Here is a 16,573-nt window from a genome sequence, read left to right on the forward strand (position 1 = left end):
CGATTCCATGAATACCATATGTGGTTCTCTTTATTTAGATCTTTTTAAATTACTTTCAGCTATGTTGTATAGTTTTCAGCATACAAGTATTCCACTTTCTTCGTTAAATTTATTCCTAGGTATATTTGGCTACTATTGTAAATGGAAGTGTGTTATTAATTTCTTTTTTTTCAGACTGTTCATTGTTGCTATATAATTCCTTTATTATGCTATTGGATTTGATGTATTAGAATTTTATTAAGGGTCTTTGCATCTATATCAGTAAAGGATATTGGTATGTAATTTTCTCTGTTTTGATACATTTTATCATACTTGGGTAGCAGGGTAATATGGTCTCATAAGATACATTAGGAGGTGTTCCCTCCTGTCCTATTTTTGGAAGATTGACAAAAATTAGTGTTATTTCTTTGAGTATTTGGTACATTTTACCAGTAAATCCATCTGGTTGTAAATTTTTCTTCACTGTGAGTGATATACATTAGTTCTAGTTGGCTAATAGTGTTGTTCAAGTCACCTATTTCCTTATTGATTTTCTGTCAAGTTCTATCCATTATTAAAGAGTTAAGTATTGAAATCTCAACTATTATTATATAACTATTTCTCCCTTCAATTCTGTCAATTTGTGATTTATATATTATATGTTCCTGTTACTTTGTGCATGTTTCAAATTATTATATCTTCTTGAATAATTTACTTTTTTATTATTATTTAATATCTTTATTTATCTCTTATAGTAGGTTTTGACTTAAACTCTGTTTTGTTTGATATTAGTATAGCCAACCCAGCTATATTTTAGTTACTATTTGCATTAAATATCTTCTTCCATCCCTTCACTTTCAGTGTATATTTATTTTTTTATCTAAAGTGCATCTCTTATAGAAAACATATAGCTAACTGGATTATGTTTTTTATCCAACATGCAGTCTCTGACTTTTAGATAGTTTAATCCATTTATTTTTAAAAGTAATTATTGATAAGGTATGACTTACTTTTGCCATTTTACTTTTATTTCTTTCTGTGAATCTTATAACTTTTTGTCCTACAATTACTCCATTACTGCTTTCTTTTGTTAAGTTTTTGTATTGCATTATTAATGATTTCTTTCTCATTTCTTTTCTCTCTCTCTCTCTTTTAGATATTTTCTTAATAGTGGCCATGGAGATTGCAATTAATTTTCTAAATTTATAATAATTAATGTTAATTTAGCTTTAATAGCATACAAAATTTCTGTTCCTATACAGCTCTGTCCCCTTTTTATATGGTTGTTGACAAAATTAGATCTTTATACACTGTGTGCCAAATAATTTAGTCTTATAAATATTTTTATGCATTTGTCTTTTTTATTAATTGAATTTATTGGGATGATATTGGTTCGCAAAATCACACAGATTTTAAGTGTACAGCAAAACGCCAAATGCACACCACATTATGCCCCCTCTGCTCCAAGCAAAGTTATTTTTCATCCCCATTTTCCCCCCTTGCCAACCCCCATCTACCCCCCAACCCTCTATTTCCTCTGGCCATCACCATACTGTTTTCTTTGTCTGTGAGTTATGTATATATGATTTTGAGCTAATACCTTCACCTTTTTTCATCCAGTCCCCTCAACCCCTCTATGCATGTGTCTTTCAAATTTATAAGAAATAGTAGCATTACAGTCTAAAATTAATATACTTCTAGATTTTATGTTTAACTATGTGGCTACCTTTACTGGGTTTCATTATTTCTTCATATGTATTCAATTTTCTATCTACTGTACTTTTATGTCAGAATGCAGAACTATCTGTATTATTTCTTGTACATCACTCCACTAATAATAAACTTTTTCAGAGTTTCTTTATAAATAATGTCTTAATTTTGCCTTCACTTTTGAAAGATAGTGTTGCCAGATATAGAATTTTTTCTTGAAAGGTTTTTTTCTCTCAGCACTTTATTTTTATTTTATTTATTTATTTATTTGGATTTTTTTGAAGCTGGAAACGGGGAGGCAGTCAGACAGACTCCCGCATGCACCCATCCGGGATCCACCTGGCACGCCCACCAGGGGGCGATGCTCTGCCCATCAGGGGCGTCACTCTGTCGTGACCAGAGCAACTCTAGCACCTGGGGCAGAGGCCAAGGAGCCATCCCCAGCGCCCAGGCCATCTTTTGCTCCAATGGAGCCTCGGCTGCAGGAGGGGAAGAGAGAGACAGAGAGGAAGGAGAAGGGGAGGGGTGGAGGAGCAGATGGGCGCCTCTCCTGTGTGCCCTGGCCGGGAATCGAACCCAGGACTTCCACACGCCAGGCCAATGCTCTACCACTGAACCAACCGACCAGGACCTTCTCTCAGCACTTTAAATAAGTATGTCATCTCACTATCTTCTACTTATATGATTTATGATGAGAATTTGGCTGTAAATCTTACTATGAAACTTGTATATGACAAGTTACATCTCACTGTTTCCAAGATTCTCATTAACTGTGTTTTTCAAAGTGTGATTATAATGTGTTTCAGTGTGGGTCTCTTTGAGTTCATCCTCTTAGAGTTTGTTGAGCTTTTGGGACATGTAGATTCATGTATTTTAACCAATTTGAAAAAAACTTTGGCCAGTATTTGTGCACATATTCTTTCTTTCCTTGTCCACTTCTTTTCTCATTTTGGGATTCCCATATTTTGTATGTTAGCATGGTTTAAGGTGTCACACAGGTACCTTAGGTTCTGTTCAGTTTTTTTTTTTTAATTTTTATTTCAGCTCCTCATAATCTATAACTTTAATTTCCTACCTCAAGTTCACTATTATTTTTTCTGCTTGTTCAAATGTGCTGATGAACAACTCCTCCAGTGAATTTCTTTTTCTTTCAGCTGTAATTTTTAGCTCCAGAACTTGTACTTTGTTGTTTTTTATAATTTCTATCTCTTTATGGTTATTCTTTTTTTTTTTTTTTAGAAATTAAATTTAATGGGGTGATGTTGATCAATAGGAGTACATAGGTTTCTGGTGAACACCCCTTATAGCATTTGAACTGCTCATTGCATTGTGTGTCCATCATCCAAAATCCAGTGATTTTTTATCACCATATATTTGTCCTTCTCTACTGATTATTTTCATATCTAATTTTATGGCACCCTTTAGTTATTTGTTCATAGTTTCCCTTTATCATTTTCAGTATACTTAAAAGAGTTGAGTTAAGTCCTATCTCTAGGAATCCTTAAAGATAATTTTTGCTTTTTTTTCTTAGTGAATACATTATAATTTTCTGTTATAATATGCTTACTTCGGAAATCAGATTTCCCCACTTACCCATGGTTTACTGATTTTAATTATTGAATGCAATTGTCTATTTATTGAATTTTTGAAACTGTTTTTTTGTAAAGACTGTATTCCTTGTCATATGTGGTTTCCGAAGTCTCTGCTACATTAGTTTATGTTCAGCTTGAATTTTGTCAGAGAATTCACTAAATTTGAGAAGCTGAAAACAAAAAAATAAAATATCTCTTTCATTGTTTGTAAGTTGAATTCCTTCAGCAATTAGCCAGAATATATATTGTAGAACTCTGCTTTATACTTTTTTTTCTCCTGACACTGAGTACAGAGACCAACAAAGGTAAAGATTTTGGACCTTCTAGAGTCTTTTATGATAATTTATCATGCCCTAGGAAGCCATGAGGATTTAAAACTTTCACAGAGTATGCAGACACTTTTAGTAGCTTGAATTTTCATAAGAAACTTTTTCCTATCTTTTTTCCCTAGCTTTATACAGTCAATTTTATGTCTCAATGGAAATCCTATTTTCATCACGATATAATTAACTTACATTGTTGTATTAGTTTCAGATATATAATATATAATTCAATATTTGTATAGAGTGTAAAATGGAAACCACAGTAAATCTAGTTAACATCCATCACCATACATAGTTGCAGAATTTTTATTCTTGTGGTGAGAACATTTATAATTTACTCTTAGCAAGTTTCAAATATGCAAAACAGTATTGTTAACTATAATCACCATGTTGAACATTACATTTCATAACTTACTTATTTTATAACTAGAAGTTTATACATTTTGACCTCTTTCACCCATTTCTCTAATGGCCCACACTCAATCTTTGGCAAGTACTATTCTGTTCTCTATGACTATGAGCTTTGGTTTTGTTTTGTGATTTCACATATGGTGTATGTTTTTCTCTTTCTTAATTATTTCACTTAGGATAATGCCTTCAAGATCCAATCATATTGTTGCAAATGGCAAGATTTTCCTTTTTATATAACTAAATTGTGCATATATATAATATTTTTATATTTATTCATCCATGGACATTTAGTTTTTTTTTCTATATCTTGGCTACTATAAATAATTCTGAAATGAACATGGAGTGCACATATGTTTTTGAGATACAGTTTTCATTTTCATTGAATAAATACAAATCCCACATAGGTGGGATACAAAACTGAGACTCATGGACATCAGTAAAAGTAAAATGGTTACCAGCGTGTTGGGGAAAAAAGAGGGACAAATATATGATGATAGAAAATGATTTGACTTTGGGTGATGGGCACACAATGCAATCAACAGTTCAAATGCTATGAAGATGTTTACCTGAAACCTATGTACTCTTATTGATCAAGGTCACCCCATTATATTTAATTTCAAAATAAAAATAAGGAACTCAGAAGTGAAAAACTAGGTGATATGGTAGCTCTGTTTTTAATTTTTTGAGGAAACTCCATAATGTTTTCACTAGTGACCATGCCAATACACATTTCCACCAACTGTGCAAAGGGTTCCCTTTTTTCCACATCTTTGCCAACATTTGTTATTTATTGTCTCTTTGATAATAGCCCTCATAACAGGTGTAAACTGATATCTCATTGTGGTTTTGATTTGTATTTCTCTAATGAGTTGTGTTGAATATCTTTTTTATAATTTTATTTAGAAAATTAAATGTAATGGGGTGACATTGACCAATAAGAGTACATAGGTTTCAAATAAACATTACTCTAGTATTTGAACTATTGATTATGTTGTGTGTTCTTCACTCAAAGTCAAATCATTTTTCATTACCACATATTTGTCTCTCTTTACTCCCTCCACGTACCACCTGCACCCCCTTATAATGACTTCACTTGTATCTATGTCCATCAGTCACAGTTTTATATCCCATGTGTGGAATCATATAGTTTTCAGCATTTTCTGATTTACTTATTTCACTTAGTATGTTCTAAGTGAATGTTCTTAATGTCCATTCATGTTGTCATAAATGGCAATATGATATCACCTCTTATGGCTGAGTAGTATTCCATTGTGTATATATATATATATATATATATATATATATATATATATATATATATATACATCACTTCTTCTTTTTTAAATATAATTTTATTAATTTCAATGGGGTGACATTAATAAATCAGGGTACATATGTTCAAAGAAAACATCTCCAGGTTATCTTGTCATTCAATTATGTTGCATACCCATCACCCAAAGTCAAATTGTCCTCCATCACCTTTTATCTGGTTTTCTTTGTGCCCCCCCTCTCCCTCCCTCTCATCGCCCCCCCTAACCACCACACTCTTGTCCATGTCTCTTAGTCTCATTTTTATGTCCCACCTATGTATGGAATAATGCAGTTCTTAGTTTGTTTTTTTTTACTTATTTCACTCCGTATTATGTTATCGAGATCCATCCATGTTGTTGTAAATGATCCTATGTCATCATTTCTTATGGCTGAGTAGTATTGTATTCCATACTATATATGTACCACATCTTCTTTATCCAGTCATCTATTGAAGGGCTTTTTGGTTTCCATGTTTTGGCCACTGTGAACAAGTCTGCAGTGAACATGGGGCTGCATGTGTCTTTACGTACCAATGTTTTTGAGTTTTGGGGTTATATTCCCAGTAGAGGGATTGCTGGGTCATATGGTAGTTCTAGTTTTAGTTTTTTGAGAAACCACCATACTTTCTTCCATAATGGTTGTACTTACTACTTTACATTCCCACCAACAGTGGATGAGGGTTCCTTTTTCTCCACAGCTTCTCCAACACTTGCTATTACCTGTCTTATTGATAATAGCTAATCTAACAGGTAAGAGGTGGTATCTTATTGTAGTTTTGATTTGCATTTCTCTAATAACTAATGAAGATGAGCATCTTTTCATATATCTGTTGGCCATTTGTATTTCTTCCTGGGAGAAGTGTCTGTTCATGTCCTCTTCCCATTTTTTTATTGGATTGTTTGTTTGTTGTTGAGTCTTATGATTTCTTTGTATATTTTGGATATTAGGCCATTATCTGTGCTGTTATTTAAAAATATCATCTCCCATTTAGTTGGCTGTCTGTTTATTTTGTTGTCAGTTTATCTTGCTGTGCAAAAACTACTTAGTCCGATGTGGTCCCATTCATTTATCTTTGCCTTTGGAGTCAAATTTATAAAATGCTCTTTAAAACCAAGGTCCATGAGTTTAGTACCTATGTTATTTTCTATGTACTTTATTGTTTCAGGTCTTATATTAAGGTCTTCGATACATTTTGAATTAATTTTAGTACAAGGAGACAAACTGTAGTCGAGTTTCATTCTTTTGCATGTGGCCTTCCAGTTTTCCCAGCACCATTTGTTGAAGAGGCTTTCTTTTCTCCATTGTGTGTTGTTGGCCCCTTTATCGAAAATTATTTGACCATATATATGTGGTTTTATGTCTGGGCTTTTTATTCTGTTCCATTGGTCTGAGTGTCTATTTTTCTGCCAATGCCATGCTGTTTTGATTGTTGTGGCTCTATAATAAAATTTGAAGTCAGGTATTGTAATGCCCCAAGCTTCATTCTTTTTCTTTAGGATTGCTTTGGCTATTCGAGTTTTTTTATAGTTCCATATAAATCTGATGATTTTTTATTTCATTTCTTTAAAAAATGTCATTGGAATTTTGATGGGAATTGCATTAAATTTGTATATTGCTTTGGGTAATATGGTCGTTTTGATTATATTTATTCTTCCTATCCAAGAACAAGGAATATTTTTCCATTTCATTGTATCTTTTTTGATTTCCTTTAACAATGCTTTGTAGTATTCATTGTATAGGTCCTTTACATTCTTTGTTATGTTTATTTCTAGGTATTTTCTTTTGTTGTTGCAACCGTGAAGGGGATTATTTTTTTGAGTTTGTTTTCTAATGTTTTGTTGTTGTCATATAGAAAGGCTATGGACTTTTGTATATTAATTTTGTATCCTGTGACCTTACTGTATTGGTTTATTGTTTCTAGTAATCTTTTTTTCTGGAGTCTTTGGGGTTTTCGATGTATAGGATCATATCATCTACAAAAACTGAAACCTTTACTTCTTCTTTTCTCATATGAATGCCTTTTATTTCTTTCTCTTGTCTGATTGCTCTGGCTAGAACTCCTAGCACCACGGTAAATAAGAGTGGAGAGAGTGGATAACCCTGTCTTGTTCCTGATTTAAGGGTAAAGTCCTTAGTTTATGCCATTTAATATGATGTTAGCTGATGGTTTATCATAAATGGCTTTTATCATATTGAGATATTTTCCTTCTATACCCATTTTGTTTAGTGTTTTAAACATAAAATTGTGTTGTATTTTATCAAATGCCTTTTCTGCATCTATTGATAAGATCATGTGGTTTTGTTCTTTGTTTTGTTGATATGGTGTATTATGTTAACTGTTTTTCGTATGTTGAACCATCCTTAAAATTCTGGAATTAATCCCGCTTGATCATGATGTATTATTTTTTTAATATGTTGTTGTATTTGATTTGCTAGTATATTGTTTAGTATTTTAGCTTCTGTATTCATTAGAGATATTTGTCTGTAGTTTTTATGTGTGTGTGTGTGCCATCCCTGCCAGGTTTCGGTATGAGGGTTATGTTAGCCTCATAAAATGTGTTTGGAAATATTGCTTCTTCTTCAGTTTTTTGGAAGACTTTTAGTAGAATAGGAATCAAATCTTTGAATGTTTGAGAGAATTCACTACTATAGCCATCTGGGCCTGGACTCTTATTTTTGGGGAGGTTTTTAATAGTTTTTTCTATTTTCTCCCTGCTTATGGGTCTGTTTAGGCTTTTTGCTTCTTCATGACTCAGTCTAGGAAGATTGTATTGTTTTAGGAATTTGTCCATTTCTTCTAGATTGTTAAATGTGGTGGCATGTAGTTTTTCATAGTATTCTACAATAATTCTTTGTATATCTATGATATCTGTGGTGATTTCTCCTCTTTCATTTTGGATTTTGTTTATATGAGTCCTTTCTCTTTTTCCCTTGCTGAGTCTTGCCAAGGGTTTGTCAATTTTGTTGATCTTTTCAAAGAACCAGCTCCTTGTCTTATTATTTTTTTCTATAGTTTTTCTGTTCTCTCTTTCATTTATTTCTGCTCTGATTTTTATTATTTCCTTTCTTCAGCTGGTTTTGGGTTGTCTTTGTTCTTCTTTTTCTAGTTCCTTAAGATGTGAAATTAAGTGGTTAACTTGGGCTCTTTCTTGTTTGTTCATATAGGCCTGAAGTGATAAGAACTTCCCTCTTATTACTGCTTTTGCAGCATCCCAGAGGTTCTGTTATGTCATATTGTTACTTTTATTTTTCTGTATGTATCTTTTGATCTCTGCGCTTATTTCTTCTCTGACCCACTCATTTTTTAAAAGTATGTTGTTTAGTTTCCACATTTTTATGGGCTTTTTTTTTACCTCTTTTTTGCAGTTGAATTCTAGTTTCAAGGCTTTATGATCAGAAAATATGCTTGGTACAATTTTAGTTTTTCTGAATTTGCTGATGTTATTTTTGTGGCCCAACATATGGTCAATTCTTGAGAATGTTCCGTGTACACTGGAGAAAAACATGTACTCTGTCACTTTGGGATGAAATGTCCTGTAGATATCTATCATGTCCAATTGCTCTAGTGTTTCTTTTAAGGCCAATATTTCTTTATTGATTTTCTGTCTGGATGAACGATCTAGAGCCGTCAGCAGTATATGGAGGTCTCCAAGTATGATTATATTTTTGTCGGTTTTTGTTTTTAGGTCAGTCAGTAGCTGTCTTATATATTTTGGTGCTCCTTGGTTTGGTGCATATATATTAAGAACTGTTATATCTTGGTTTAATGTCCCGTTTGTCATTATAAAATGACCATTTTTGTCTCTAATTATCTTTACTATCTTGTAGTCAGCATTGTTAGATATGAGTATTGCTACACCTGCTTTGTTTTGGATGTTATTTGCTTGGAGTATTGTTTTCCAGCCTTTCACTTTGAATTTGTTTTTATCCTTGTTGCTTAGATGTGTTTTTTTTAGGCAGCATACAGTTGGATTTTCTTTTTTAATCCATTCTGCTACTCTGTGTCTTTTTATTGGTGAGTTCAGTCCATTTACATTTAGTGTAATTATTGACACTTGAGGGTTTCCTATTGCCGTTTTATATATTGCTTTCTGTTAGTTTTTTATCTTGTTTGATTCTTCTCTTCTGTTTTTCTATAATTTGTTTTTGTTTGGTTGTAATCCATACTTCTTTCCTCTGTTAGTGTCTTTTTCAATTCATGTGCTTCTGTGGTGGTTTTTTTGGGTGATTACCATTAAGTAATGAAAAGGAGCACCACATCTTCTTTATCCAATCCTCTACCAAAGGACACTTTGGTTGTTTCTATGTCTTGGCCACTGTGAATAATACTGCGATGAACACAGTAGTATATATGTCTTTGTGTACCCATGGTTTTGAGTTTTTTTGGTAGATACTCAGTAAAGGGATAACTAGGTCATATGATAGTTCTATTCTTAATTTTTTGAATAGTGAATGAGAGTTTCTTTTTCTCCTTAGTCTCTCCAACACTTGTTACTACTTATCCTGTTGACAGCAGCCAATCTTAACAGGTGTGAAGTGATATCTCATTTTGCTTTGATTTGCATTTCTCTAAGAGCTATGAAAGATGAGCATATTTTCATATATCTGTTAGCTATTTTGTATGTCTTCTTAGGAGAAATATCTGTTAGGTCCTGTCCTCATTTTTTTTTTCATTTTTCTGAAGCTGGAAACAGGGAGAGACAGTCAAACAGACTCCCGCATGCGTCTGACCGGGATCCACCCGGCACGCCCACCAGGGGCGACGCTCTGCCCACCAGGGGGCGATGCTCTGCCCATCCTGGGCGTCGCCATGTTGCGACCAGAGCCACTCTAGCGCCTGAGGCAGGGGCGACAGAGCCATCCCCAGCGCCCAGGCCATCTTTGCTCCAATGGAGCCTTGGCTGCGGGAGGGGAAGAGAGAGACAGAGAGGAAAGCGCGGCGGAGGGGTGGAGAAGCAAATGGGTGCTTCTCCTGTGTGCCCTGGCCGGGAATCGAACCCAGGTCCTCCGCATGCTAGGCTGACGCTCTACCGCTGAGCCAACCGGCCAGGGCCTGTCCTCATTTTTTAATTGTACTGTTTGCTATTTTGTTGCTGAGCTTTGAGACTTTTTATATATTTTGCATAATAACCACTTGTCAGGACTGCTGTTTGTGAATATCATCTCACATTTGGTTGGCTGTGTTTTTGTTTTCTTATTGGATTATTTTGCTGTGTAAAAGCTTTTAAGTTTGATTTGGTCTCATTCCTTTATTTTTGCCTTTACTTTCCTTGACTTTGTGGTCAAATTTATAAAATATTGTCTATGGTCAAGGTCCATAAATTCACTACCTATGTTTTCTTCTATGTAATTTATTGTTTCAGGTCTTATATTTAGGTCTTTGATTAATTTTGAATCATTTATTGTGCTGTGGTACAAGGTGTCATTTCAGTCTTCTACAAGTGGCTATCCAATTTTCCCAGAACCATTTCTTAAAGAGGCTTTCTTTTTTCCATTTTGTGTTGTTGGCAACTTTGTCAAAGATTATTTGTTTATATGGATGTATTTTTAATTCTGGGCTCCGAATTTTGTTTCATGCCCATACCATGCTGTTTTGATTATTGTAGCTCTGTAATATAATTTGAAATCAGTACTGTGATTATTCTGGCTTAATTTTTTTCCCTCAGAATTGCATTGGCTATTCGGGGATTTTAATGGTTCATTACAAACCAGGTAATTTTTTGTTATATTTCTTTTTAAAATAACATTGAGATTCTTCTGGCAACTGCATTAAATTTGTATATTGCTTTGAGTAATGTGGCCATTTCAACTATATTAATTCTTCCAATTCATGAACATGGAATATTGTTCTATTTTATTGTGTGTTTCTCAATTTCGTTCAATAATGCTTTGTAGTATTCAGTGTATAGGTCCTTCACATGCTTTGTTAAGTTTATTAGTAGGCATTTTTTGTTGTTGTTGCAATTCTAAAAAGAATTGTTATTTTGAGTTCATTTTCTGAAATTTCATTGTTGGCATATAAGGAAGCTGTCAACTTTTGTATATTGATTTTATATCCTGCGACTTTACTCTATTGCTTTATTTTTTCTGGTAATTTTTCAGTGGAATCTTTGCGTATTTTATGTACAGGATCATGTCATCTGAAAAAGTGATACCTTTGCTTCTTTTTTTCCAGTATTGCTTTTACTTCTTCCTCTTGGCTGATTGCTCTGTCTAAGATTTTTATTACTATGTTGATTAAGAGTAGAGAGAGTCGGCAACCTTGTCTTGTTCCTGATGTTAGAGGAAAGGCCTTCAGTTTTTCAACATTTAGTGTGTGTGTGTGTGTGTGTGTGTGTGTGTGTGTGTATATATATATATATATATATATATATTGACTGATGGTTAATTGCATATGGCCTTTATTATGTTAAGGTACTTTTCATCTATAACTATTTTTTTTTGTATTTTTCTGAAGCTGGAAACGGGGAGAGACAGTCAGACAGACTCCCACATGCGCCCAACCGGGATCCACCCGGCACGCCCACCAGGGGCGACACTCTGCCCCTCCGGGGCGTCACTCTGCTGTGACCAGAGCCACTCTAGCACCTGGGCCAGAGGCCAAGGAGCCATCCCCAGTGCCTGGGCCATCTTTGCTCCAATGGAGCCTTGCCTGCGGGAGGGGAAGAGAGAGACAGAGAGGAAGGAGAGGAGGAGGGGTGGAGAAGCAAATGGGCGCCTCTCCTGTGTGCCCTGGCTGGGAATCGAACCTGGGACTCCTGCACGCCTGGCCGACGCTCTACCGCTGAGCCAACCGGCCAGGGCCTTTGGTGGATGTTTTTGATAGTTATTTTTATTTTCTCCCTGCTTGTGTGTCTATTTAGGTTTTCCTCTTATTCATGATTCAATCTAGGAAGATTGTATAGCTCTAGGAACTTATCTATTTCTTCTAGGTTGAATTTGGTGGCATATAATCTTTCATAGTATTCTAGCCTGATCTTTTATATATGTATGATGTCTGTGGTAATTTCTCCTATTTCATTTTGCATTTTGTTTATATGAGTCATTTCTCTTTTTGTCTTAGTCTAGCCAGAGGCTTTTCAATTTTATTTATCTTTTCAAAGAACCAACTCTTTGTTGTATTAATTTTTTCTATAGTTTCTTTTTCTGTATTTCATTTATTTCTGTTCTAGTTTTTACTATTTCCACTTGACCTGTGGCAGCGCAGTGGATGGGGTGTCAACCTGGAATGCTGAGGTTGCCAGTTTGGGGCCTTAGGCTTGCCTGGTCAAGGCACATATGGGAGTTGATGCTTTCTGTTCCTCCCTCCTTCTCTCTTTCTCTGTTTCTCTAAAATGAATACATAAAAAATTTAATTTTTACTATTTCTTTTTTTCTACTGATTTTGGGTTGCCTTTTTTCTTCTTTTTTAAGTTAATATGTGATGTTAGGTTGTTTACTTGGGATCTCTCTTGTTTCTCGATATAAACCTGTAATGATATAAACTTATCTCTTATTACTGCTTTTGCTGCATCACAGTTTTGGAATGTCATGTTGTCATGCTCATTTGTTTATATATATCTTTTGATCTCTGCTTTTATTTCTTCTTTGACCTAGTCATTTTTTACAATTCATAGTTTAATTTCCACATTTTTGAGGGTTTCTTTACTTTTTTTTGCAGTTGAATTCTGATTTCAAAGTCTCATGTCTAGAGAATATGATTATTATAATTTCAATTTTTATAAAATTGTTAAGGTTAGTTTTGTGGCTGAGCATATGGTCTCTCTTTGAGAATGTTTCGTGCACACTGGAAAAAAATGTTTAATCTTATATTGTGGAATGAAAAGTTTGTATCTGTCTACTATGTGTATTTGATCTAGGATGTCATTTAAGGCCAATATTTTTTTAATTGATTTTCTGTTTGGATAGTCTATCTAAAGTCATCAATGGTATGTTAAAACTCCAACTCTGATTGTGTCTTTAGCTGTTTTTATTTTTAGATCAGTTAATAGATGTCTTATATATTTTGTTGCTTCTTGATTCAGTGCATATATATTAAGAAGTGTCATGTCTTTCTGATATAATGTCCCCTTTATCATTACGAAATGTCTATTTTTGTCTCTTGTTATCTTTGATGTCTTGAATTTAGCATTTTCAGATATCAGTATGGCTACATATGCTTTTCTTTGGGTATTATTTGCTTGGAGAATCATTTTCCAACCTTTCACTTTTAGTCTACTCTTGTCTTTGCAGCTTAGGTGTAACACTTGGAAGCAGCATATGTTTGAGTCTTGCTTTTTTATCCAATCTGCTACTCTGTGCCTCTTTATTAGTAAATTCAGTCCATTTACATTTAGCATAATTATTGACACTTGAGGAATTTCTATAGCCATTTTATGTTTTGTTTTCTGATAGCTCTGTGTCTCTCTTGGTTCTCCTCTTTTATGTTTCTATCAATTGTTTTTGTTTGGTTGTATTACATACTTCTTTACCCCATTTCTTCTTTTTTTAGCTATGTGTTTCAGTATTGGCTTTTTTGTGGGTGGTTACTATTAGATTGTTAAGAGAAAATTTTTCATACATACAAGAGTACTTTGTCTTAGTGCTTCTGCATTCCATCCTCCTTTGCTACTGCAAATCCTTATCCTCTCCCCTTTTCTGTTATTGTTGTCATAGATTATTCTAATTTTTATTGTCTCCTTGTTAGAGCTTTTACTTGTAGTTTTGATTTGTTGTTTTTTTTTTAATCTGGTCAAATAACACCCTTGATTTTTTCCTACAGTGGAGATATTCTGATGATCAATTCTCTCAGCTTCTATATGTCTTCAAAAGATTTATTTCTCCTTCATATCTGAAAGATAACTTTGATGGATATAGTAGTATTAGCTGGTAAGTCCTCTCTTTCAGTACTTTGAATGTTTGAGTCCATTCTCTTCTGGCTTTGTAGAGTTTCTGCTGAGAAGTCTGATGATAACCCAATGGGCCTTCCTTTATATGTTATGTTCTTCTTTCCTCTAGCTGCCTTAAGGATTCTTTCCTTATCATTGATTTATGACAGTGTTATTACAGTGTGCCTTGGAGAAGGCCTATTTGGGTTGAGGTATCTTGGTGTTCTGTTTACTTCTTAGATTAGAGGCTCTGACTCTTTCCATAGTTTTGAGAATTTCTCATCAATTATTTGTTTGAATAGGCTCTCCATTCTCTTCTTCCTCTCTTCTTTTTCTGAAATACTCATTATTCTTATATTGCTCTTTCTGATGGAGTCAGACAATTTTCTATCTTTTTTTTTTACTTTATGAGTCTCTCTCTTGTTTTCTCTGTATCATGTCTATTTGTCTGTCTTCAATGTCACTGATCCTTTCGTCTATCTGGCCTTTTCTGTTACCTAACTTGCTACATCATTTTTCAATTCATGTATTAAGTTCATCTCTGTTTGGTTCTTTTTTAAAGTTTCAGTCTCCATGGTATAATATTCATCTTGTTCATGAATCTGTTTTTTGAGCTCATTAAATTGCCTATCAATGTTTTCTCACATCTAGCTGAGTATTTTTAGAATTTCAATTTTGAATTTTTTATCATTTAACTCCAAGGTTTCCATGGGATTGAGATTGTTTTCTGGAGGTTTTTCATTTTATTTCTGAGCTATGCTCTTGTGTAGCCATGGTATTTGTTTTCTTCTTCCTTGATGTCTTTTGAGAGTGGCATTGTTCAGAAATCTAATTAAAAAAACTAAAAAATGAAAAAAAATTAATATTATTTTAAAAATACAATAAAAATATATTTTTTAAATAATGAAAAGTAAAAGAGAGCCACCAAAAAACAAAGATCCAAAACCAAAAGAAATCAAAATAAACTAAGCACCCACAAAATTTTTAAAAATATATGAAAATTTAAAAAATTCAAAAGAGAAAGAAGAAATTTCAGTTTTAAGAGGTTTTTCTGTTTTCTTCCAGTTGGTTGCACTGGATAACAAGTCTTAGCTCTGTGAAATTTCTGGGCTGATCTCTGCTGATGTGTTGCTGTCGCAATGATGGAGGTAGGGCTGCAGTTTTGATTGTTTGGGGGGCCATGTTGTGAGGGCTTTATGGTTTTTTTAGTGGTGATCTCAAGTCTTTGGGTGCTCCTTCTCATGTACCAATAGACAAAGGGGCCAAAGAGCACTTCTATTCTTCAGGGGTGAGAATGTCTCTGGAGAATTAAGTGTGGTGTATATCTCTGCCACTCTCCATACCCACAAGTAGAGAGAGGTGGGATCTGAGAGGTTGGGGTATCTTGTTATTCTCTGTCTCTGTGTGAAGTGTGGGCTGCCAGCAGATCATGGGAACACTGTCCATGACCCCTTGTTCTGTTGCTGCTTTGGTTTAGTATCTCCTCCACTGCTACTTAATTTCACCACTCCACTCGGTTGAAGAAGTCCTAGTCACTCCAGGTTTCTCCCCTCCCCTGAGCCCTGGAAGACAAAATCCCAGACAGTCCAGGCCCCTCTCCTTTACAGAGCTGACCATATCGAGTACATCTTATCTTCTGTCCCCCCTTCTCAACTCTCCCTACCTTTAGCCAATTCCATGCATGAATCTTTTTGGGAAAGCCTGCAAGCCCAGCTGGATTTCTTTCACTGTTATAACTATTTAATTTGTTGAAATTTTGAGGGGAGAGAACAAGGGTATCTCTCACTCCACTATTACTCTGACCTCATCATTGAATATTTTTTAATGTCCCTGTTAAACATTTGTACGTCTTCTTTGGAGAAATATCTAGTCATATTCTTTGCTAATTTTTATGAGGTGTTTGATTTTTGTTCTTCAATTTTATGATTTCTTTTCTATGTATTTTTTATATTAACTCCTAATTGTATGTATTACTTGAAAATATTTTCTCCTATTCAGTAGAATGACTTTTTATTTTGATGTTTTACTTCAAATTGCAGAAGTGTTTTAATATGATATGGTCTCACATATTTATTTTTCTTTTATTTCTCTTGCCTTTGCAGTGATGTCCACAAAAATATTGATATCAGAGAACTTGCTGCTTAAGTTTTCTTCTATAATTTTTTGAAAAAAATTTAGTTCTTACATTCAAGTCTTTAGTTCATTTTAAGGTAAATTTTGTGCATAGCTTAAGATAGTAGTCTACTTTCAATATTTTGGATGTGATTTTTCAGTTTTCCACACACAATTTATTGTAGAGACTGTCGTTTCTCCACTATACATTTGACTCCTTTGTCATACATTAATTGTGCCCATACAGGGTTAGGTAAAAGTAGGTTTA

At 34.1% G+C, this 16,573-nt stretch overlaps 1 protein-coding gene across 7 annotated transcripts in view; it reads left to right on the forward strand.

The window, feature by feature from the left end:
* The window catches only part of ZC3H12B (zinc finger CCCH-type containing 12B), a 207,777-nt gene that overhangs the window by 101,240 nt on the left and 89,964 nt on the right, over positions 1 to 16,573 (forward strand). For 4 of the 7 annotated variants that reach the window (XR_010727891.1, XM_066250325.1, XM_066250324.1 and 1 more), the window contains one exon: positions 15,259 to 15,341. The exons of 2 other annotated variants lie outside the window; for them this stretch is intronic. The gene's annotated coding sequence lies outside the window, so the exon portion shown is untranslated. Of the gene's footprint in view, positions 1 to 14,107; positions 14,195 to 15,258; positions 15,342 to 16,573 lie in introns of those variants that run through there. One more of the 7 variants, XM_066250328.1, reaches the window with a different exon arrangement.

The sequence above is a fragment of the Saccopteryx bilineata genome, chromosome X (assembly GCF_036850765.1).
Source record: "Saccopteryx bilineata isolate mSacBil1 chromosome X, mSacBil1_pri_phased_curated, whole genome shotgun sequence".
Taxonomy (NCBI): Eukaryota; Metazoa; Chordata; class Mammalia; order Chiroptera; family Emballonuridae; genus Saccopteryx; species Saccopteryx bilineata.